The sequence below is a fragment of the Euprymna scolopes genome, chromosome 45 (assembly GCF_053919585.1).
Source record: "Euprymna scolopes isolate OS-2025 chromosome 45, ASM5391958v1, whole genome shotgun sequence".
In the NCBI taxonomy this organism is placed as follows: Eukaryota; Metazoa; Mollusca; class Cephalopoda; order Sepiida; family Sepiolidae; genus Euprymna; species Euprymna scolopes.
The window spans coordinates 12,587,383-12,611,146 of record NC_136526.1 but is presented as its reverse complement, the minus strand read 5'-3'; the positions used below and the strand labels follow the sequence as shown (position 1 = coordinate 12,611,146).

The 23,764-nt window shown below is 34.5% G+C and overlaps 1 long non-coding RNA gene and 1 pseudogene across 3 annotated transcripts in view; one reads left to right on the top strand and one right to left on the bottom strand.

Moving 5' to 3' along the window:
* LOC145269259 (uncharacterized) overlaps positions 1 to 21,689 on the bottom strand; it is a 179,375-nt gene extending 157,686 nt beyond the window's left edge. For 2 of the 3 annotated variants that reach the window (XR_013864974.1, XR_013864972.1), the window contains exon 1: positions 21,320 to 21,689. This is a non-coding gene — a long non-coding RNA (uncharacterized LOC145269259). Of the gene's footprint in view, positions 1 to 18,295; positions 19,525 to 21,319 lie in introns of those variants that run through there. The other variant, XR_013864973.1, reaches the window with a different exon arrangement.
* Positions 8,140 to 8,256, top strand: LOC145270025 (5S ribosomal RNA; annotated as a pseudogene).
* Positions 21,690 to 23,764: the final 2,075 nt, after the last annotated feature.

The window sequence follows — 23,764 nt, the reverse complement described above, 5'->3', positions numbered from 1 at the left end:
ATACATATATTCCAAACATACAAGTATGTATATATACATATATTCCAAACATACAAGTATGTATATATACATATATTCCAAACATACAAGTATGTATATATACATATATTCCAAACATACAAGTATGTATATATACATATATTCCAAACATACAAGTATGTATATATACATATATTCCAAACATACAAGTATGTATATATACATATATTCCAAACATACAAGTATGTATATATACATATATTCCAAACATACAAGTATGTATATATACATATATTCCAAACATACAAGTATGTATATATACATATATTCCAAACATACAAGTATGTATATATACATATATTCCAAACATACAAGTATGTATATATATATATATTCCAAACATACAAGTATATATATATATATATTCCAAACATACAAGTATATATATATATATATTCCAAACATACAAGTATATATATATATATTCCAAACATACAAGTATATATATATATATATTCCAAACATACAAGTATATATATATATATTCCAAACATACAAGTATATATATATATATATTCCAAACATACAAGTATATATATATATATATTCCAAACATACAAGTATATATATATATATATTCCAAACATACAAATATATATATATATATATTCCAAACATACAAATATATATATATATTCCAAACATACAAATATATATATATATATATTCCAAACATACAAATATATATATATATATTCCAAACATACAAATATATATATATATATTCCAAACATACAAATATATATATATATTCCAAACATACAAATATATATATATATATATTCCAAACATACAAATATATATATATATATATTCCAAACATACAAATATATATATATATATATTCCAAACATACAAATATATATATATATATATTCCAAACATACAAATATATATATATATATATATTCCAAACATACAAATATATATATATATATATTCCAAACATACAAATATATATATATATATATTCCAAACATACAAATATATATATATATATATATCCAAACATACAAATATATATATATATATATATCCAAACATACAAATATATATATATATATATATTCCAAACATACAAATATATATATATATATATATTCCAAACATACAAATATATATATATATATATATCCAAACATACAAATATATATATATATATATATTCCAAACATACAAATATATATATATATATATTCCAAACATACAAATATATATATATATATATATTCCAAACATACAAAATATATATATATATATATATTCCAAACATACAAGTATATATATATATATATATTCCAAACATACAAGTAATATATATATATATTCCAAACATACAAGTATATATATATATATTCCAAACATACAAGTATATATATATATATTCCAAACATACAAGTATATATATATATTCCAAACATACAAGTATATATATATATATTCCAAACATACAAGTATATATATATATATTCCAAACATACAAGTATATATATATATATTCCAAACATACAAGTATATATATATATATTTCAAACATACAAGTATATATATATATTCCAAACATACAAGTATATATATATATATTCCAAACATACAAGTATATATATATATATTCCAAACATACAAGTATATATATATATATTCCAAACATACAAGTATATATATATATTCCAAACATACAAGTATATATATATATTCCAAACATACAAGTATATATATATATTCCAAACATACAAGTATATATATATATTCCAAACATACAAGTATATATATATATTCCAAACATACAAGTATATATATATATTCCAAACATACAAGTATATATATATATATATATATATATATATATATTCCCAACGTACAAGTATATATATATAAATATGTGCATGTGTTTTTGTAGTTTTCTTTTCCTTTACATTAATAACACCGTGTAGAGTTAAACCAATGGGCCATTTAAGGATATTATGGGAAAACCTATTGTTTGTCATAAGCTTTGTAACCAAATATGGTTTTCACAATGGCCGACATAATCCAATTTAGAATCGAATGTAACGAGGTTAGAAGTCAGTGTTGTTTATGATCGAGAAATGACTAATTAATGCGGAAGGGGAAATGTGTGATACGATCGACAGAAGTGGGACTATTTTCAAACAGGCGGTTTGTTTTCGTAATTAATACGCCGCATAGCAATAAAACGTTACATTTACGTCGAGTTGAACGATGCAGAGCTGAATATAGACTCGAGCAATTTATCCCAGAGACTTGACTATTTCTAGAAAATTCAATTGCTGGAATTATTATTCTTCAAATAAAAACTAATTTGCAAGTACCAGCGAAGGAAATAAAAAAAAATAACGAAACGGAAAAATAAAAAATAAAAAAAAGATACGATACTTTAAAAATCAAGATAAATTAGAGAATCGATAAAAAGTATTTCGGAGAATTAACTATGTCTAGCAAATTAAATCGCCGGTTTTATTACTTCCAAAATAAAAACTAATTTGAAATTAGTAGAAATGAAAGAAAAACGAAATAAGAGAAGTAAAGAAAAAAAAAAACTAATAGAAAGAAACGAAAAGGCTAACTAAAATAAACGATATTAATTTGCATATATTTAAAAATTTAGATTTAATAATATATATAGTGGACCCCCGACATACGAGTTACCCGAGTTACGAGAAATTCAAGATGGCTTCAGAGCAAAAATCCTTCTCTACATACGAGCAATCGCATATAGATATATATAAAAAAAAAAGTAATCAGAAGGTACTAGAAATAAAAGTACCGAATATGAAAAAAAAAAAAAAAAATAAATAAATAAAAAAGAAAACAGAAAACCCTCCACGCACCAGTTTTTTCAATTTACCCATTAGAAACCCTTTTTTCGGATAAAAATGGATTAAAAAGGTCTTTCACATGTCTGAATACCCCATATACCAAATTTCATGTCTTTAGATCAAAAATTCGTGGAGTATATAGGTTGAGAAGTGTTTTCACACTTTTATAGTGATACCAGATTATATACATGATAATTACCATTTTATTTTCTCTATATAAATTAAATGAACTCATTTTCTCTATCTTCTATTTATCTATCATTTCTATCTTTCGTCTTTCTATCCATCAATCAATCAAACGTCAATCATCAATATAAATAATCAATATAAATAAAATGAACTCATTTCAATCAATCATCATCATCAATATAAATAGAATGAACTCATTTTTTCCTCGTGTGAGTTTGACCTTAATAGGATTAAAAATCACGACATTACATTCAGATGTAATATCCCCACACTTCAGCACAGAATCTGAGGTGTGCTATAGGCCTACTGCCCTTACAGTTCCTGGATATTCGTACATTTCTATATTTTTTTCCGGTGAGAGTTCACTGCCACAATCGGTTAGAATCAATGGAAGTTGTAAAATCTTTTCTCTCTATTCGATTCATACTCCGCCCGCGACCACTTAACACTGCTGCGGATACGTCCACTGGGGAATATACGAGGAACACCGGTTTGAGTTCTTAGTTGCTTAAAAAATATGGATTGGCATTTTTCCGACGGGTGAAACGCGACTTTACATTCCAGTTATTCTGTGGGTTACTAGTGCCATTTTATAATTTTTTTCCCCTTTTTTTTCCCTCCATTTATATTTTTTCTTTTCGTAGGGGGTGGGGGGTTGAGATTCGAAGGATTACTTCAAAGAAACGAACTAACATTAGATTCCAGTTTTTACAAGAAACTTTAACAGTCAGCCGCCAGCGTTCTTCAAATCTTGCACCGATTAATCGCTTTAATATTTTATTTACTTTCTTTATACTTCTATTATGTTTGCACTGATCTCATACGTGATACTAGGGGGGGGGATAAGAGTTGACTTCCTATTTTCGGATTAGTTACTTACTCATTATTTATTTCTATAAATTGCATTTCTGAGAGTTTCATTAGCACAATTACTACTACGCTATCGATATTGGAATCTGACGACATTCAAATTGAAAAAGAAAAAAACCCCAAACCAAACCAACATTAAAAAAAATAGAAAACAAGGTCAGTTTTCTGGTTTTATTTATTCATTTTTTTCTTTTTCATTGAAACAAAGAAAAATAAATAAAATCTAATAAACATATTTTCATTATACACGGTAAGTTTTTTGAATTTTGTTTTTCCATAAAAAATAATTACATTTAAATAAACATATTTGCATTTTACGCGATAACTTTGTTTTTTTTTCTTTTTGCTTTGGTATTCTTTCACGTTCGTTTTGTTTTTTTTATTCCTTTCAATTTTACTAGTCATATATTAGCTGAACCAGGGCGGGGGACATCTATAAATATAAGGGCTAAAGTGTGTGTGCGTTCCTTCACTCCAAACTCGGCCTCCTCCTCCTGCTACTACGACAATGACGTCATGTTTGACCTAGAAAAGGTTGAGGTTAGTTTCAACCATTTGCAAGTGTTTTTAAAGGATTAATTTTATCCGTTCTCAATTGTGTCTCTTTGGCGTAGGGGTAACGTGTCAGGTACTTTTTTTCCGCCTTAGCTTCGATGCTTCGGGGTCGAGCCTATCTTCCTACCTAAACCTTTTTTTCCTCTTTTACACCTTTTTCTATTTTTTTTTTTTTACATTTGTTCGCGGTTTTCCTTTGTTTTTTTCCAATTTTTTATAACATTGTGTTCTTTTTTATAATATTAAAACAGTCCCCCTTCCTACATACACACCTCCAAACAACCGGGTAACGCCGGGTACCCCCCGCTAGTGTATATATATATATATATATATATATATATATATATGTGTGTGTGTGTGTGTGTGCACAAACTCCTATAAATATATATAATAAAATGAAAATTGCAATTAAATTTACCAAAATGATCCAAGATGGTAAAATTAAAGTATATTATAAATATTAAAGAATTAATACTTATAAAGTTATCTAAGCCAGATGTAAAAGCTCGATGAAACCAAATAGGAAATAGAGCTTATAATACCAGCAAACAGTTAATAAAACATGTTAAAAACACTTTGAAATGAGTTAAAAACATATTTAATCTGAAAAGGAAACACTAGATAAGTGGATAGTCCTTAATCCGCGGAGTTCCGAAGAAATACTTTCCTTCTCATCAGAAGGTAGGAATTAGCAAAATACGGGATCGGATTTTGCATGCAAAAGTATTTGATGAAACAACAAGTAAGTCAAAAATCTTACTTGAAAACAAAAAAAAGTAAAGCAGAGGGAATATGGTGAAGAAAAAGGTGATTACACATGAATGGATAGTCTGGTGGAAGATAAATAATCCAGTGACGGTAAAATCCAAATGTATAACTTCAAGAAAAAAAATAAATTATATATATATATATATATATATATATATACATACACACACACACTTGTAGCCAAAATGAATATTGGCATGCTCATATCTTTGGTTCTATAAGATGAAACTACATGAAAATTTGAAGGCTCTTTGAAGATTATAATTCTAGTCTATGGTTAAAATGTTATGATATTTGGTAAAAAATAATCTATTTTCAAACAAATAAAATATGCCCAAATTTGCCTATATATATATATATATATATATAGTGTCATGGGAAGTTAGCTGTAGTTTTGCTACTTCGGGATGAATTTTGCTTATGGTGTTTTTTTCCTTGGTTGTCTCCTCTGCAGCATTGCCAGGCCACTAATATATAACTTAGTTTTTTTTTAAATTTTTATTCCTTACTCGCGATAGAAACTATGTTCGATTATTGATTGAATGTTCGTGCTGAATTAAATACAAAAATCGGTGCCTGCAAATAACCTCATCAAATGTCCATTTGAGTAGACATTCGTTCAACGCTTTTACAGTGCTCGGGCTACTTGTTTGTTTACAAATAAACAAATAGCGAGCCTCACATTAGAAATGATAGTGATACTATTTTCTTTTTTTTTTTTTACGTACGCCACTCCTTTCCCAAAAGGAGGAAGGAGTTTCAGAAAGGATGGTCTCATGAAAACAGAAGAGACTACATTACGCCGCCCTCTGAATTAAACATCGAAGAATAGAGATCCAGATGAGAATAATCATTAATGCGTACATTAATTTTTACTAGCGAGACCTGTAGAAATTCCACAGGGGACCGATTCATATGTAATATATTGGTGCTGGCATTCTGTAGATATTCAGTGTAAGTGGAAACGCTCCGATACTATTGTAGCTCTTTTTGTTACAACTGCAAAAGTATTTATCCAAAATAGCAGGGACGCCAGGCGTAACAAAGTCGTAAAATACGCTTAAATATGATATTTTAATTCTTGCAGATTTCGTACATATTATTATAGAGTTAATGTTCTATCGATTTTTATGTATTACAAAGTAGCGATAAAAAAAAAAAGTTTGGATTCATCAGCTTGAATCGAAACCTAATCCCAAACTTATGAATATATAATTTTACTTCCTTCAAATATAATTGAAACCGAAACTTATGAAGAATTCTTGATAAAATCATTATATATATATACTAGCGGGGGTACCCGTTGCCCGAGTGTTTGTTTCCGGGACGGGGGGGGAGTTTTAAAAAATGTTATGGTAGGTAAGTAGGAAGGATCAAACCCGGAGTCATGAGTAAAAGTAGGAAAATAAAGGGTGAAAAAAAAACAAAAAAAAAAAACATCTGCAACGTTAACAGTTCGGCCACCAAGAAAAGTCCATTCCAGTTGTTTAGGAAAAAAAAAAAAAAAAAAAGACTACGGTAGGTCGGCGCGAACGTGAAAATATAATGTGAATTGTCCAGCACGCTAACCACTACGCCACAGAGCACTGCAGCTTAGTTTAGTGATCTTGAATAACTTCACATGAAAGAACTACGAAGCCAAACCGGTGTTCTCTTCTCAACTGTTCCTTGTGAACGATCCCCAAACGGTGTTAAGTGGTGGCAGGGGGAGGAGGAATTTATTAGAGAGAAAATATTTTACCACTTCCATTGATCTTAACCGATTTTGGCCGTGACTTCTCAGCAGAAAAAGTATAGAAATCTAAGATTATCGAGGAATTTGAGAAATAAGCCTATAACACACCTCAGATATTGTTCTGCCGTTTGTGCATATTATATTTGCATGAAATATCTTGATTTTTAATCCTATTAATGTCAAAATCAGACGGGAAAAAATGAGTTCATTTTATTTATATAGAGATAAATGTAAAAGGAAAAGAGAAAGATCAATTCCACAAAAGGAGACTTATCCGGATAATGCCAAGCTCAACAATAATTATTGGAGCTTATTTGGTATATGTTTTACCACTCTCATAAGTAGCTATGGTTTCCTTACTCCCCCACTTTAACATCAATATGTATACTTAACCTTTTACATCAAGTTATACGCACTCATAGTCATTGCAACCCTAATCCCCGACCGCCCCCTTATGATCATACTCCCTATATCATAACAGTAGAAACTTATAAATATATTGCAACATATTACCTTCCAGTTTTACAACCTTGCATAACCCCCCCTTCCCAAATTAATCAAAATTACCCACTCCATAGAAAATAGACACCCCACAAACCGTTAAAATAAATTACCACACAGCAACAATACACCCCCTATTTAACCATAATACATATACCCCTTAATCTCAATACTATGTTAAAGACAATTTATATTCTTATATATCATACTATATATAATAAGCTTCTTATTTAGAATTCAATAAAGCTTCCCAACATTCTATAATTCCTTTTAATCTCTTTCGTCCCTAATGAACCTTACGCTAGACGCCGCATCTCCCCCATGCTACCTAGCACCTTCTCTACTCTTCTGATGAGAAGCAATCGGCTTCGAAATGCCCTGGCATAAAGAGTCCCTTCTATCCCCCCAAATTTTGCCTGTATTCCATTATTCAATAAATGATCCATTCTATATCTGCATATAGTTTTGTGTCTTCATTTCATACTCTTGTTATCCTAATATATATATTTATCAGATTACTAAGATGCCATCAGCTAAAATCGAAACAAAGACAATTGAAGAGTTCTTGAGATTTTATATATATATATATATATATATATATATATATATATATATACACACACACACACACACACACACACACACACACACGGCATAATCACGTTGACACACCGGTTCTTGTCAGATCACCGAAGTTAAGCAAGGTTGAGCCTGGCTAATACCAGATGGGTGACCATTTGGGAATTCTAGGCGCTGTATGTGCTCTCCGCTTATCTCGGCATTGTTTCCAGTCGTCTTGTACCTCAACTTGCCACTGGTATGCAACAATGTTGACTCAGGAGAGGCGTGGTTGGAGATTGCGCAACTCTTGCCACACAAACTTCACGCACAGGCACCTTTACAGTGGGTATCCATAGTCTGTCAAGACTGAAGGAAGCCATATATATATATATATATATATATATATATATATATATATATATATTACTAAAAGGTGCCATCAGCTAGAATCGAAACCGAAACAAAAACTTGAGGAATTCTTGGTAAAATTATTTATTGCAAGAAATAATGGAAGTACATAAACGACCCGGATGTAAGCGTGACAGAAAATAACACGCTATCGCATTAATATATAGATTTATAATAAACTGAAAGGACCATATAAAAGTAATGGCACCGAGACAAATACCAAAGCTCCATTAGCCATAGATAATCAAGTACAATTTTTTTTTTACATAGGCATCACCACTTATCAAGGCCAATAGGCCATTCGAGGATAAGGGTTAAAGAGTGGACAATATAGTAACCGTTAGTAATGGAGATTGTTACGACGTATCCCAGTCCTACTGGGGACGGTAGAGATGGGTGACGTAACGAAATATATGTATTAAAAAAAAAAAAAGAAAAAAAAAAGAAAAGTTTCCCAGGTTACTTGATAATGCGTTGTTATATTTCACCGTTTTTTTTTTTTTACATTCACGTTCACCCCAAACAAGCCACCACTTGGATGCAAAGGGATACTATTAAGGACCATGTTTAGGGGAGACGAGCAAGATGTTGGTTTACATTAGATTTACATTTCTGCAGTCAGGGAATCAGGAAGGGAATTCCAGAGTCTAGCGGCCCTAGGACAGAAACGACTAGAGTATAAAGCTTCTCGGCATTTCAGGTCCTAAACAGTAAAGGAGTGTGATAGGTACGTCGATGGGGCACAAGTGCAACGAGTTCGTGAGAGCAAATTCCATTAAAATGGTCGCAAAACAGACACAGGAATTCAATATTGCGGCGATGGAACAGAGGTTGGAGCTCTGCGGACAGTGCGGAGCCTTTTAGATGGGATACTCTTTGGAGCATGTCAAAAAGGGAGATATTAGCAGTAGATAAACCAGCTCAGATGTGGTACAATACTCCATGCATGGAGTAATGGTGGCCTTGCAGAGATACAGGATACTATCAGGTGTGAGTTATCCTCTAGCACGATAGAGGGAATCCACCTTTTTTTTTTGCAGCAATGTTCATGTATTTGTTCCAGTTCATATTTCCTGTCAATGTTAAGCCGAGGAGTTTGAAGGAGGACTCTTAGGTAGGATGCTATTGGTCGTTGGAAAGTCTTTTTGTAATTGTTAAAGGAAAGCAGGTTAGTCTTAGTAGCATTACATGTTACCATCTATATATATATATAAAACGTGAAAGTGGCGAGCGCGTTTTTGTATGTCCGCAAAAGGCTTTTTTGGGGGAGGGGTTCTCGAGAGGATTACTATTTCTTTTAGAACTTTTTATATATACTTCCTGGATCATAATATCTACGATTTGCAAAAAAGACGACGTCTCTACATTTATTTTCAGCAACTTTTATGAAATTCCCTCTATTCCGCCCCTTTTTCTCGTTTGTTTGTCTTTTTCGTATAAATAAAGTGAAACTAATCGAAGCGACTGGCCTTCCTGGCCGAGACGTCTTTAAGGCAATCAGCTTTGATCAATGTCGGGAAAACCCTTCATATCATACAATTGCTATTCATTTGGAGAGCTCCCCCTTCTTGGTGGGGGGGGGTGAGCTAGTTTTCACCAACATCGTGGGTGAGCAAAAACTGGCCTGCAGCCAACCTTCTTTTCTACGCCTGCGCGATTCTTAACTTGTTCACGTCAAGTCAACTTCTTAATCGTGAAATTAGAACACCTTTTCACTTCCTCTCGCGTCTTAGCGTAGCGGTAAGATCTCAGCTTTTCTTTCACTTTCTTTTACGTCTTGCGTCACGGGTTCGAGCCTGCCTGCCTACTAACACTTTCTTTTCCTCCAAACACCCACACAATACCCGGCACCCCCGCTAGTCTATAATATAAATCTCACATCTATTTAAATGTATGTATGTATGTATGTCTGCCTAAAACTTTCGACAGAAGCGACGGATTTTCACGGTAGTGTTTTAAAGCTCTACCCTTCAGATGAAAAATATCGAAAAATTGGCCCAAAACATTAATTCCTTCACCTTGAAATGGGCACTTTTCTACAAGGAGGGGTCGCTTTTTTTTTCGCTGATATTTTCGATTGACTAGTCTTAATCTAAACCTTCGCAACTTCCGGTTTGGCGATGGACGCAACGGCAAAAACGTCACGTTTTTTTTCACATCTTTTCCTTCTTCGCAGTTCGGTTTCGAGCCTGCCCGCCTGCCTACTACCACTTTTTTTTTTTTTTTTGCTCAACACACCTCTGGACACCCAAATTTAGTCAAATTTAGAACACAAACCAAGAAACCGCCTACATAGTTTGCTTTCGTCTTCTGATATTTTTTTTTTTTTTTTTAATTCAATTTTCACCCCAAACAAGGCACAGTGCCACTTTGAAGCAGGGGGCTACTATTAGGGAATTAATTAGCGGTGTCATTATGAGGGGAGAAGAGTAGAAAGATGTTTGTTAACATTACACTTGAACTTCTGCATATCATTGCAGTTGGGAAAGCAGAATCCCGGAAGGGAGTTCCAAAGACCCGCAGTTCTGGGGAAGAAACTATTGGAGTAAAAGGCTTTCTTGCACCTAGGGATCTCCACTGTAAAGGGATGAGACTTAGTAGCTTGTCGGGTTTGTCGGGGGTAGTTACGTCGGGGAGGTACAAGTGTTTGCAGTTCGTCAGAGCATTCACCATTAAAGTATTTGTAGAACAGGCAGAGGGATGCAACATCTCGTCGATGGGACAGAGGTTGAAGCCCAGATGACAGTTCAGGACCTATCAGGTTTGCGACTCTTTTTTGAACCCTGTCCAGGAGCGAGAGACAAGCAGCAGATGCACCAGCCCAGATGTGACAACAGTACTCCATACATGGGCGAATGGTTGCCTTATAGAGGTATAGGATACTGGCAGAAGGATCCATCCATCCCGGGCAACGTGGGATGTGTCTACTAGTTTATTTAAACAGGTGCCGTTTGAAGACCACGGAAATGCTTTCTTTTCTCTCCTGATTTTTTTTTCTTTGATGTTTTTCTTCTTGTAGTCTTTCATCAACTCACCTATCATCTCCCAGAAAGCAGCCCAATTAAAAAGGCACAGCAGATTACAAAAACACACAGCATCGACAGTGAGAAATTAAAATCAGCTGTGATAATAGAAATATTAATTGACCTTAACATTATTCTCAGCAAAACGAACGCCTATAAATCTTAAACGCTATTAGCGCGCGCGCACACAAACTTACCATAGACAGAATGTTTGACTAAAAGAGTCCGTGAAAATTCCACGGCAATTTAAAATTTTTGAATATAAAAAATAAAAATAAAACAAATGACGAATTTAAAACAATTTTTAGCAAATTTGCTTTTAACCTTTTAAAGCTAAAAAGAATCGATATAAAAAAATTAGACTGTTTTTTTTTTCAATAAAACTCCCGTGTTTTTCTGAATCTTTTTTATATAAATTATAAAGGAAAAAAAAAGGTCATTTTTTGAATGTTAAAAAAAAATAAATAAATAAATACAATTTCCTCATTTTTTTTCCAAAGTATAAAATAAAATAGCCAATTTGAAATCATAAACAGGCAGCCATGCTTTTCTTTCTGAAAATTTTTGGAGCGGAAATGGTTTTAATAATTTTAACTGATAAGGAGCTACCATAAAGGGAGGTAATTCGTTTCTCATTAATTAATGTTTACAATAATGTTTTGTTACACTGGATGTACGGAAAAGTTAATTACATACCAGCACGAACATAGGGAATATTTAGAACACCAAAATAATGTTACGTATATATTTTTTATTAAACTTTAAAAAGAAATTGTTATTCTTCATACAAACTGGGACAAAACAATCAAACGTTAACTTTTCTACACTTTCGTTCGTGGGTTATTAAGTAGGCATACACTTTTAGCAATATTCGGGTCTAAGTTCGACACTCTTCGACGCTGTCAAAACTCGCTACTCCCGAAAACTCGACGCTGCGCTGCCCCCCCCCAAAAAAAACTCGACGCTCCGCTGCCCCCCCCCACTCAAAAGCTCGACGCTCCGCTGCCAAAACCCCCTACTCCCAAAAAACTCGAAAAATTAAACAGCCTTTTTGTGGTTATTAAATGGAAACTCTGGTCATTTTGATAAATGCTTTCATTTTGTATATCTTCAAAAAATTCATCGACAGAGTCAAAACTTTCCGCCATATTGTTTTTTTTAAAATAATTTTTGGGTTGGGGTAATTAGTAGTTATTAATGGACGTTTGAATAACAATGTTAATTGTGGTGAGTAGGTTGGTGCATATTTTATATGGTGTGTGTGTGTGTGTGTGTGTGTGTGTGTGTGTGTGTGGAGCATGAGCATGTCACAAGATTGCTTCCCTGAGAGCTACAACATGGCAATCTTCCAATGTAATGGCAATTTTATTCATTCCATGTATTTTATTTTAATTAACTCATATTTAACGAACAATAGAGCCATCTAATTAATCTTTATCAAACTTAAACCATTCAAGGATAATTGATTACTTTGCGAAAAAAATAATATACGTCATAGTTAAAAAATGTTAATCTATATATATATATAAGCTAAAATGTATGTGTGTATGTTTGGATGTCTTTCGACAGACGCGACGAAAATTCACAAACTCGGTATCACATCGAAGCTCCATCCTTTGCTCGAAAAATATCGAAAGATTGGCCCAAAACGTTCTTTTTCACCCCGAAATCGACAATTATCGACAGGGGGGGGTCAACAAAAACGATCCTCTCGTGACAATGACCTATTCTACGCATGCGTCAGAGACGTCGTGACCTGATTTACTTTAAATAGTTGAAAAACCGAACAAATTTCATGTACGTCGCGTTAGCTACGTTGGTAAAGGCCTTGGTTCATTATCTAAATGTTTTGGGTTCGAATCGTGGTGTGAATCTTTTTTTTCGATTTTTTTTAAATTCAAATATTGAACCAGTGTGATTTAAGCCATTTTTCACGTAACGTTTTTTTTTTTTTTTTTTTTTTTTTTTACTTCGCTTATTCTTAGCGACACCCAAAAATACCCGGGTACCCACCGATTTTTTAAATTTTAATATCGAAACAGGCTTATTTAAGCCATTTTTCACGTGTTCGTTTTTCTGTTTTCATCGTTCGTTTGCCTTACGTTAGTTTTGTGTTTTTTTTTTATTGTTTGATCGCCGCATAGCGGGGAAAACAGAAACTGGCTGCCGCAACTTGACGTTGTCGCACCTGTTAATGTTCCCGTGGTCGAGATGGTTAGGTCGCAGGGTTTTTTCCCCATTTCCTTTCCACCTCCGCACCAAACGTTCGGGGTTCAAGCCTACCTTTATACTAAAACTATTTTTTCTTTTACACCTCCAAACAACCGGTCAACGTTTTTTTTTAACAGGGTTGTTTTAATCTACCCCCCACCACCAACACACACTTCCAAACATCCGGGTAACCGCTAGTATATATATAAAAGCGAAAATGTATATATGTGTGTTTGTGTGTCCGCTAAAAACTTTCGACAGACAGAACAAAAATTGACAAACTTGATATCGGATTGAAGCCCCATCCTTCGCCCGAAAAATATCGAAAAATTGGCCAAAAACGTTAATTTTTTCACCCTGAAATCGACAATTTTCTACGGGGGGGGGGCAACAAAAACTGTCCTCTCATGACGAGGTCGGTTTTACGCATGCGTCAGATGACGTCATGACCTGATTTAGTTTAAATAGTTGAAGAACCGACTAAATTTCATGTACGTCGTGTTAGCTCAGTTGATTAGCGCGTTGAGCCGTTATCTAAACGTTTTGGGTTCGAATCGTGGTGTGAGATGTCTTTTTTTTTCGATCTTTTAAATTTAAATATTGAACCAGTGTTATTGAAGCCATTTTTCACGTAACGTTTGTTTTTCTGTTTTACTTCGCTTATTCTTAGGTTTTCATTAACACCCCCACCCCCGACCACACCCAAAAACACCCGGGTACCCACCGATTTTTTAAATTTTAATATCGGAACAGGCTTATTTAAGCCATTTTTCACGTGTTTACTTTTTTGGTTTTAACGTCCGTTTTTCCGTTTTCTTTTGTTTTTTCGATTTTTACATTTAACATCGTGCGTTTGCCTTACATTAGTTTTTTTTTTCTCGATGTTTTGATTACTCCCTCCGGGTACCCCCTGCTTCGTTTTTTTTTTTTTTTTTTTTTTTTTTTTTTTTTTTACTTCGCTTATTTTTAGGTTTTCATTACCACCCCCTCCAAACACTCGGGCAACGCCGGGACCCCCCTCCCGCTTTATTTTTCAGATAAGTTTTAACATTCGTTTTTCTGTTTTCTTTTTCAGATTTTTACATTTAACATCGTTCGTTTGCCTTACGTAAGTTTTTTTTTTAATTTTTTTTTTTTACTTCGCTTTAATTTACCCGACTTTTCTATTTTCGAGATAATTTTTGATCTCCGCGTAGCGGGGAAAACAGAAACTGGCTTCCAGAGCAAAACTAGGTCAAACATCACGCAAATTGACGTTGTCTCACCTGCTAATGTCGGTTTATAAACGTCAACTTAACACTTATCAATTCATCTGTTCCCGTGGTCGAGATGGTTAGGTCGCAGGAGTTTTTTTTCATTTCCTTTTTACCTCCGCATCAAAGGTTCGGGGTTCAAGCCTACTCTTCTAAAACTTTCTTTTACACCTCCAAACACCGGGCGAACGTTTTTTTTAACAGGGTTGTTTTAATCTCCCCCCCCCCCCACAAAGACACATCTCCAAACACCCGGGCAATAAAAGGCAAAATGTGTGTGACTATTTCGTGTATGTCTCGCAAAGGCTTTTCTCGCACACGCTCCCGGGGGGGGTACTATTGCTTAGAACAGTTTATATAGGCCGTAGATAATAATATGTAGGATTCGAGAACGCGTGTAGTGTGTAAATTTATTTACGTTGATGTTTACAAAATTATTGCTATTTTGGCTTCTTGCGTGTTGATTGGGCTTTTTCGTATAAAACGTGAAACTAATTCAAACTTAACATTTTTCTCGGCATCGCGCCGGGAAACGCCCAGAAGCAATCAGATCAATGTTGTATATCAGACAATTGCTATTCAATCTGGATAATTGGGAGCTGGTTTCCCCCTCCCCAACATGTGTTGGGGAAAGGAAGTCAAATTTGGGTAAACAAACCCAACCGCGTGACTTCTATTTGACCTTCTTAATTAGGTCAAATGGAAACTTATTGCGGACACCTGGTCCAGCATTACAGTAAGCTACCACATATGTACGGTCTCCCCAAGATACACAAAGACGGTATTCCACTCAGACCCATAGTGAGCTGCCGTGGCTCAGCATGCCACCCACTGAGCAGGTACCTTGTGGATATAATAAACTCATTAGCAGGCAAGTCAGCAACACATGTAAAGAATTCTGCCCACTTCACGGAACTGATCAAGGGAGCACCCATCAGTACAAACCAAATGGTAAGCCTAGATGTGGTTAGCCTGTTCACTAAATTCCGAACTAGTGAGGCACTAGCAGTAATTCAAGACAAACTAGCTGCGGACCTCTCCATAGAAGAGCGCAATGTGTACCATTGCCAAACTTAATGGAAATGCTGACATTCTGCATAGAGACACCCTACTTCAGAATGGGTACTGACTTATATCGACAAGAGGAGGGGCTAGCTATGGGCTCGCCATTATCATCAATGATGGCGAACATATACATGGAATACTTCGAAGACATGGCCTTAGGTTCAGCTCCCTTAAAGCCAACCATGTGGCTAAGATACATTGATGACACCTTCATACTCTGACCCCATAAGGAAGACATCCAGGCTCTCCTAGACCATGTGAACTCAAGACCATCGATAGTTCACAATGGAGAAAGAAAAAGATAACCAACTGGCCTTCCTTGATATACTCATTTCACGCACAGAGCATGGGGTTAAGACATCCGTATATCGCAAGCCTACCTTCACCGGACAATACCTTAACTTCAACTCCCATCACCCATACAGTATCAAACATGGAATCGCACGCTGCCTACAACATCGAGCAGAGACAATAAGTAGCGACACCATTACATACCAAGAAATGGTCAGGTTGAAGAATACTCTCCATCGTAACAACTACCCCGATAGCATACTATACGCCAGACGTGTTAATAGTATAAGAGAGGAGAATGAAACCCAAAAACCACTAACAGTCTGCCTACCATACATACGAGGCATCTCCGAAAAGATTCAGAGAATATGTGCCCCATACAACATCAGGACGGTATTCAAGAGCGAGTCAGCACAGACCACACCTGGTACGAGTGAAGCCCCGCATGGAGAACATGACCAAGAACTGCATATACTCCATCCCATGCAGTTGCAGAAAGGTTTACAAGGGTGAAACATGCCGCCCCCTCAAAGTAAGGGTGGAAGAACACCGAAAAGCGGTAACTAAAGGGGAGACGAAAAAATCGGGTATAGCCAACCATGTCTGGATGGAGAGGGGGGCATCGCCCCCTATGGTATGAAGTAAAAATAATAAACAGAGACCAACTGGAAAGTGAGAAAACTTAAAGAAACAGATCACATGCTCGGACATAACAACCTACTGAGCAAACCAAGCGTAGAGCTGAATGCAATTTGGACACCTCTAATAGAGAGAGAAAACCTTGAATAACAACATAGGTTTAACATTAAAAAAACAACTAAGAATTGTCCTAGTGACATATGGCCGAGTGGTCCTAGACGTTGTATCAAAGTTTACAGTTACCCAAAGGTGCTGAGTTCACTCCTGAACGAAGCTAGTGAAAAGTAACATTCAAAACAGAAAATCAGCAACTATCTCCCAGACACTAGCTGGAGTCCGAACACGGTACCCCCGTAATAATAATAAAGGGTTGGGTTCGAGACTCCAAACAAACGATCCCCCAGTTCGATACAAAACACCTGATGAAGGCCAGAGGGCAAAACGGCCGAAACGTTGTGACTATAACAACCAAGATGAAGTCAGTCCGACAATCTCAAATGACAAGTATGTAATATTGTTTTTGCTTAAAATTACAAAGTTAAAAAAAAATTGATTTGTCGACTACCTCAATAAGCACCTTTATCTTGGGCTGATTTTTTTTTAGGCCACACTGGCTTACTATTTACAAAAAAAAAAAAAAAAAAAAATCGAAAGACTTTTCGTTGGATGAAGTGATAGGTCTCCTCTTTGAACTTTGATTAAACTCAGCAAATTTTCGATATTTTCATTTGCGAATGAGCAGTTGGCGAGTGTCTTAAGTTAAAACCAAAATGGCATCCACTGAAAAATAAACCTTATATCAAAAATTACTTATCGGCGTCAAACGTGATATTTGTTAATAGACCCGAATACTCCTAAAAATAAGCAGTACTTGTGCAGTTTAAAGACATTAAAAAAAAATTAAGATATTGAAAAAGAACTATATTACACGTACTCGTTATGAACTAAAGTTATTAAAAAAAAAAATCGCTTAATTTGATAAATTAGTTTTTGTTTTGTTTTTTTACAGAGGGAAATAAAATGTTAAGATCGATCGTATCGCGGCCATCTTGGCTATTTCCGCGGACGAGGAGAGGGGGGCGCTTAAAATTTGTCGAGATTTATAAACATGGGCAGAAAGTATACCTAGATAAATATTTTTTTTCACTTTTACGGAGTTTGTCCCTTTTTTTTTTTAAAATCCCTTTTACATTGTCCCTTGTTAACGCCCTTTTCATTTAAACGCACTATCCTCGTCCGCGGAAATAGTCAAGATGGCCACGATACGATCGATCTCTTTAAAATTTGATTTTCCTCTGTATAAAAAAAAATCAAAACAAAAAAAAACTACTTGATAAAATTAAGCGATTTCTTTATAAGAACTTTTAGATACTTGTGCACTTTTACCACCGTGCTGAAATATTTTGAAAGCCATTCTTAACATGGAGAGGGTAGAGTGTTTTGTAACTATTCTGTGCTTCTGCAAACCTAACAATTTAATGAATACATATATATATATATATATATATTTAAAAATAGTGCACAAGTACCAAACTAGTCCATAACGGGTACGTACAATATAGTTTGTTTTCAATATCTTTTTTTTTTTAATGTCTCTGCTAAACTGAAAAAAAAAAAAACAAAAAAAAAAAACACCGAATAAACTTTTAAAAGGGTGTTTAGTTCGTACACATCGGCATATTCTTATAGATTACTGAGCTCTCAGCGACTTTCCGTTGAATAACTCGTTGAAGTGACACGTCTCTTCAACTCTTAGCGCTAAGGTCCCCGACTATCTTTACATACTTTGGAAATATGGAGAAGTGTTTACCTCCATTTTTTAAAAAAATGGAAATCTCAAGACTAATATATCAAAAATAAAAATAAAATAAATCCATTTCTAGGCTAAAATCTTGCCAACGCTAAAATGTAGGTACTTGTGCAGAATTTGGACCAGACGTAACTAACAGTCCGCACAGCTTTGCTCGGAATATGCGTAAGATGCAGATCAGCTAATCAATGTGCGGCAAAGGAACAGACGATCCTTGGAGAAAATATTGGAAAAAAAAAAAAAAAAAAAAAAAAAAAAAAAATGGTAAAACTTGTCGAGACCGCTCGGTTTTCGAGTTTTGAAAATGGGATGGAAATTTAAATTTCGTTCAGTTTTATTTATTTATTTTTTAATTGCGCGTGCGCCAAGGTAAAATTTTAGAAAAAGCGTGAACCCGAATTAGTAGAAAAAAAAAATTCTTGTCGATTTGTGTGCTGAAAAAGAATGAAGGCCGTATCCGTCGCAAATTAATAGTTTTGGAGAAATTAATATTTTACTCAGGGATTATTTTCTTTGTATAATCAGCTATAGTGGCGCAAGTCGTCTGATTACACAATGCGCACAGACCGAAGAGAAATCATTTTATTAGTTTCCGTAAGTAAAAAGTAAATATCACCACAACGCATCATTGTATTTGTTCACGCAATTTCGGTTATTGTGTTCACGTGCGCAAAATGACTTGTCACATTGAGGAATTTTTAGCAGGCATTTTCAAACAAAAACGTGGTTCATTTGTGCATTACGTAGTTTTTAATGCTTGTCAATTGATCTAAAAAAAAAAAAAAAAAAAAAAAAAAATTATGAGCGGTTTACAAAAACATAACCGTTTTTCTGTAAGTAACGTGCCGAAATTTATCGAGCAGAGTAATTAACATTTCACAAAAATTCCGCCCCCTCCCCTTCGCCCCGCCAATGTAAACACAGAATTTCTCTGAAATGTTAATTACTCGGCTCGATAAATTTCGGCACGTTACTTACGGAAAAACGGTTAATTAAACTGCAGAAGCAACTGTTAAGCTATACAAGTTCTAAACATGAGAAAAAAAGTGCTTCTATAAAATTTGAACCGAATCCTACCATCTTTTACGGAACTAAACTAAAGTCAGTTTATTTAGGGTAAAAAAAAAAAAAAAAAAAAGCAGTGCGATTGAAGATGCAGTTTCAGATAAAGCATCTAAGATTTTCGACGTAATCAGGACTTAAGTACAATACAATCACAAGAGTTTGTTGCCGATTCTCTCACTGACGAGGTCGAAAAAGTGTCGACGTCAGTTGCATTCTGTAAAACGACTTACGTTTGCCATGCCCCCTGCCGAGTTCAACTGGTTAAAGCAGTGGTTCCCAAATTTTTACATGGCAGTTTATTTAAATTTTGGCGGCACACCTTATATAAAAAATTAGTATTTTCTACTCAAAGCCGTTTTTGCAATAAGTATAAGAATTTTTCATAAATCAATATATTCTGTATTCAATATCTGGTATAAAATAATGGTGAACGTCAATGGGACAGTTGTGCCTGTTTTTTTTTTTTTAAACTACTGCTGCAATATGTGGGCGAATGTGAGAGACACTTAAATCGTCAATTTATTTTTAATGCTGTTTAAGTAAGGCACTCCCAGTTCACATAGGTAAAGTTGAAATGCAGTAAGACTTTGATGTCTTCTTTTTTTACTTAGAGTTGGAATCGAGTGGTGTCATCATGCTTAAGAAATTAAATGGTTTTTATTAAACAAAATGAAATTAAACGGCTTTTAGTTATCTCTTCACGGCACATCAATCATCATGCCGCGGCACAGTAGTTGAGAACCATTGGTTAGAAGATGGACATTAAGCCAGCAATATCTAAAAATCGTGTCTTGGAAATCTGTCACTACTTTTCCTGCAAAAACGGACGTGATAATCATATGTCGACTTGAAATTGCCTTTTTGTTTTGTGAAAAAAAAAATAAATAAATAAATAAAATAAAAAATGGAATTCTGCAAATGAGTTTATGTCAATGTAGAATATAATAATAAGGGTTTGTATTACTGTACACAGATTCAAAAAAGTTGTCAAAAAACAAATATATAACAAATAAATGTTATCAAAGGCAAGGTAAGTTACTTTTCTACCTAACTGGATATATTTTTTGTGTTTTTATTCAATGTAACATGTTTATTCAGCTCGAAAAACATACAGTGTTTACCGATGTATTCGAAAATTCAAGATGGCGTCTTATTCTCTCTTTAACACCGTAAGTATGGAAAAAGGTGTTATAAATAAAAAAACTATACAAAATACTATTAAAAACCCGCCGAATATATGTCAACCTATGTCACGGTAACATATATTGAGCGAGTTTTTAACAGTATTTTATCCGGTTTTTTATTTATAACACCTTTTCCCACACTTACCGTGTTAAAGAGAGAATAAGACGCCATCTTGAATTTTCGAATACATCGGTAAACACTGTATGTTTTTCGAGCTGAATAAATATGTTACAACTTTTTCGAATCTATGTGTACAGTAATAAAAACCCAATGATGATAATAATAATAATAATAAAAACAAAAAAAAAACTTACCAATTGGGCAAATGTGATGACGCAACGAGACTGGTGTAATCCTTAACGTGGATTTGTATCTTTTATGAGAATTCGGTTTCTTGAATCCGACATTTTCGTTGATGATAACATGGCGCCACCTGTTGTTAAATTGCTTATTCATTTCTGTTCATTTCGATGTATAGATTTGCCAGGGTTTTAATTCGAGGGAGCGTGCCATTTTTCTTTTATAGCTGGAAAAAAATTGCTTTTTTGCCGCGACTCGAATTCGAAGGGTTTCCGTATCAAATCCATCTCCGTGAACCAAGGACGATAAATCGATTCGTTTAGGCGTGCGCATGCGCATGCGCAAAGTGTTAGTAACAGTCTCTGAATATTTTAATATTACATGTTTTAAAATGTAGGTGGATAAAATAATGATGAGCATTTGTGCAAAATAGTTATCTAGGAATTTCAGTACTTATGTTGGGGAGGGGAGATTCGAGAGGGTCGGTTCTACCCTAAAGCGTTTTTGACTCTGCCGTTTTGCATCTATCAGAGGTGATTAGCGTATATGTTCTGGGGCAATCACGTTTACACACCGGTTCCCCGTCAAATCACCGAAGTTAAGCAACGTTGAGCCTGGCTAGTACCAAATAGGTGACCATTTGGGAATTCTGGGCGCTGTATGTGCTTTCCGCTTATCTCGGCATTGTTTCCAGTCGTCCTGAACCTCCACTTGCCACTGGTATGCAACAATGTCGACTCAGGAGAGGTCTGGTTGAGATTGCGCAACTCTTGCCACAAAAAATTTCACGCGCAGGCACCCTTACCGTGGGTATCCATAATCTGTCAAGACTGAAAGAAGCCCCTTTTTGACTGGGAGATATGGTGGAAGAGGATGGCGGCCCTTGGATATATATTGACGTGCCTCAGGCCAGTTGGTCATTAACTGGTTGTTGGTGCACACCACTTCATTCCACAGAGCTTTGAGGGGCGTCGACGATGTTTGTGTTCTGCGGTGTCTCCTGTCTAACTTCTTATATTGCGCCTATTGATATTATGTGGCGCGGGAGGGTGCTAGCAGTACCCTAGGTGGGCACTTCATTCGTTACCAGTTGCCGACGTACATGCACCATTAGGTGTGTCAGAAACTTCGTGAAAAATATTGAATAATTCGACCCCCTGTTTTTCCAAGCTTATAACTACTTGAAAAATGTAATTCAAACCCTAATTTATTTTTTCAATTAAAGGAGCAAGGACCAAGGTTTCATTTAAAAAAACAACAACAAAAAACAAAAAAAAAAAAAAACAACGTGTTTAAAAAAAAAAAAGGTTTTAAACTTCGGATTTTACACGTAAATTTCTAAAAAAACACTTATTTTTTGTTTTAAATTTGAATATATTATTTATTGATCTTTTATCTTCAATTTGTGATATATAAAACTTTGGTGAGTAAATTAATTATTTACTTTTTAATAGACATTTCAAAATGGGGGGGGGGCGTGAATTAAAAAAAACGTTTGTCTAAAATATTATATTCGGTTTATTGGAAAGAGCATAAAATTTCACATTGACCCTGAAAATATCGTAAAAATAGAATCAATAGAAAAATTTTGATAGATTTTTAAAGTTCAAAAATTGAAAAATACTGAACTCGTCAAATTCAATTAATTTCATTACTGTTTTTTAAAATAAAAATAAAAAATAAAATATTTCTATTACTTTTTATACAACTTTAATAGTTTATTTTGGAAGTATAATCCATAAAGAAAATAAACAACCCACTTTTAAAAGAGAAATTACGAGTTTTTTATATTTTATTCGCAGTTTCGTGTTAGGGGTGTCAAAAATTCCTACAAAAAATCTGATACACCTAATGCACCATAGCGAGTTTTGGCGTGATAATGAGGTACGTTGCGGACGGGGGTTTCTGTGGGATGCGGGTGTCGTTGATTCCTTTCTGAGCTTGTCCAGCAACTCACCACAGAGTCAACACATAAAGTATCAAAGCAGGAGAAAATGACGACCACGAGCAAGTTACCCGCAATCGAAAACCATGCAACTGACATATGGAAAACGGGTTTAAGTTATTCAATTATAATAACTTTTCTTTTTTTTAAGTTATTCAATTATAATAACTTTTTTGTCCCCCGACAAAAGGAGGGTGGGCCTATAAATTAACCCTTACCCGTTCGTCTGTCCGCACTTTTCTCAATAAATTTTTTGTTGTTGAAATTTTGCACAAGCAGTAAACATGGTAGGAGTAAAAAAAAAAAGTAACAGAACGGATTTTCCGGGAAAACTCCGGTTGCACCCCTAGGAGTACCTTTCGGGTTAAAATGGCTAAAATTGACGCTTTTGTGCTTATTTAAAAAAATTGATGTCTTGTCCAAAATTTTCTGTGTACCTCTATTTAGCAGTTTTGCATGGCGCTGAACTCAAATTTAAATATGTTAAAACCTTGGGGACTTTTGGGGCTAAATA